The sequence below is a fragment of the Schistocerca gregaria genome, unplaced genomic scaffold (assembly GCF_023897955.1).
Source record: "Schistocerca gregaria isolate iqSchGreg1 unplaced genomic scaffold, iqSchGreg1.2 ptg000805l, whole genome shotgun sequence".
Lineage (NCBI taxonomy): Eukaryota > Metazoa > Arthropoda > Insecta > Orthoptera > Acrididae > Schistocerca > Schistocerca gregaria.
In genome coordinates this window covers 130,001-132,500 of record NW_026062173.1, presented here as the reverse complement: position 1 = coordinate 132,500, position 2,500 = coordinate 130,001, and the positions used below count along the sequence as shown (strand labels likewise).

Sequence of the window (2,500 nt, the reverse complement as noted above, 5' to 3'; positions counted from 1 at the left end):
TTTAAAGTGTACTCATTCCGATTACGGGGCCTCGGATGAGTCCCGTATCGTTATTTTTCGTCACTACCTCCCCGTGCCGGGAGTGGGTAATTTGCGCGCCTGCTGCCTTCCTTGGATGTGGTAGCCGTTTCTCAGGCTCCCTCTCCGGAATCGAACCCTGATTCCCCGTTACCCGTTACAACCATGGTAGGCGCAGAACCTACCATCGACAGTTGATAAGGCAGACATTTGAAAGATGCGTCGCCGGTACGAGGACCGTGCGATCAGCCCAAAGTTATTCAGAGTCACCAAGGCAAACGGACCAGACGAGCCAATCCGATTGGTTTTGATCTAATAAAAGCGTCCCTTCCATCTCTGGTCGGGACTCTGTTTGCATGTATTAGCTCTAGAATTACCACAGTTATCCAAGTAACGTGGGTACGATCTAAGGAACCATAACTGATTTAATGAGCCATTCGCGGTTTCACCTTAATGCGGCTTGTACTGAGACATGCATGGCTTAATCTTTGAGACAAGCATATGACTACTGGCAGGATCAACCAGGGAGCTGCGTCAACGAGAGCTGAGCAGCCGGCCGCCCGGGAGTGTGTCCCGAGGGCCCGCGCGAACACGCAAGCGTCCGCTCAATTATTCTGCAAACAGGAGGAGGCTGAGCTCCCCTGCACGATACACCTCGAAACCCTCTCAGGTCCCGGCGGCGCGCAGCGCCGTCCTAAGTACTTGGTCGGGTTCGAGAGAGGCGCAATCGCCCGGAGATAGGCGAGTAGACGCTTTCAGTGCGAACACCCGTGCTCCCAACTGAGCTTGCCGCTGCCGACAGAGGCCCGGGAGCGTGCTGTCGTGGCATTGCCGGCGGGAAACAACACGCGCCACCTACGGTGACCGGCAGCTCCAACGCCAGCGCCACAGAAGGGCAAAGCCCCACTTGGGTGCAGAAGCGAACTCTCCCAGCACAGCGCACGCGCCAACACGTCCGCAGAGCTGCGATACAAACCACCTGCGAGAACCGCTGGGGGCGACCGAGCAGCAGACGGCGTCGCGACGCCGAGTGCCGGGCGGCGGCGCATCCTCAACGCACACAGTCCGCAATCGGACCAGCACACTGCAGATGTCCACCGCGCTTCGCACCGGGCTCGACAGAACCCACTTTGGCCGCCTGGCGCCGCGCGCAGGGTGCGCCGGCGCATAGCTGGGACGCCAGCCGGGCCCGTCGGCCGGCGCTCCTGCCACTGGGCGCCCCCCACCAGCCGGCTGTAGTGCGTGCGCTCACGCAGCGCGCGGCCAGCACGCCGGGCGGCCCCCCCTCACCGGCCGGGGACTGTCCCGCCAAGCCACAGCCTCGTATCGCTTCATACCCACATGGCCAACTCAGGTTCGGGGGCATGGCGGGTACCGCCGAAACAACCGGTTCACAGATGTACCGATCGTCGCTATCACCGATGCACCTGCAGCGCGAACAACCGCTCAACAACTGATTTCCAGTTCATTTGCGGATCTTTGGCAGCAAACGTATACGTCAATCTACATTTGCGAAATCTACGATTCTGGCATGCCTGCATGTTATGTGTCACGACACGCTACATCAGCCCACATACACACTGCGGCATGTACACGAGAGAACACGTGGAAGATGGTCCGCGCACGTGTGCAATGTCCCTTGCGCGGTCGACTGTCAACCGGCCTCTGTAGCATGTCGCAGATGTGGAACGCGGTCCACCGTGCTATCATGTTGTGTGGGGCAATACGATTAAATAGGAAAACCCTCGTCGCTACATCAACAGACGGCTCACGCTGATTCCCGGCAGAGGGAGGAGGGGGGGGGGGGGGGCCAACATGCAATACTTTCGTCCGTACCTACTTACCACATGTCTGTACGGCGTACAACAGTGCAATCTCGCTGTAATGGGGAGACGAGACAAGTAGCATCGTGCACAACATATGGCCCTTATGATTCGCCATTGTAGGGCGCAGCCGGTGTACGGTCAAGCATGTGCCACATTATGTCACTCAGTACGTAACGACGGATGATCAGTGTGGGTTACGCGTACATCAGCGGACAGTCCACACAGGCCGTACCACAACGTACACTGACTGCATCGACAACCGAATGCAACTGAACAGCTGCAAGGCTCATTTCACAAACAAACGCCTGACCGACCAGCTTGGAAGGGCAGGAGGGGAGGGCGATATTCGTTCTGTAGCGGTACACCCTTCCAGTGGTTAGCGGGACTGTGTAGAAAGTACGCAACACTCGAAAGACCTTTATGTGAGGGTACGCACCATGGCATCAAGAAATACACATGACACCAGAGGATCCAAGCAGTGAACTATGTTCAGAGGGTTGCTGTTAGGCAAAGCTACATTCCTGTGACGTTACATGTGACAGTTAAGGTGCAGTGTAAGTTAGGTTAAGGTGCAGTGTAAGTTAGGTTAAGGTGCAGTGTAAGTTAGGTTAAGGTGCAGTGTAAGTTAGGTTAAGGTGCAGTGTAAGTTAGGTTAA

General features: G+C 56.8%; 1 non-coding gene across 1 annotated transcript in view; it reads right to left on the bottom strand.

Annotated features, from left to right (window-relative positions):
• LOC126322305 (small subunit ribosomal RNA) overlaps window positions 1–546 on the bottom strand; it is a 1,893-nt gene extending 1,347 nt beyond the window's left edge. The window contains exon 1 of the ribosomal RNA XR_007558924.1: window positions 1–546. This exon is cut by the window's left edge and continues 1,347 nt beyond it. This is a non-coding gene — a ribosomal RNA (small subunit ribosomal RNA).
• Window positions 547–2,500: the final 1,954 nt, after the last annotated feature.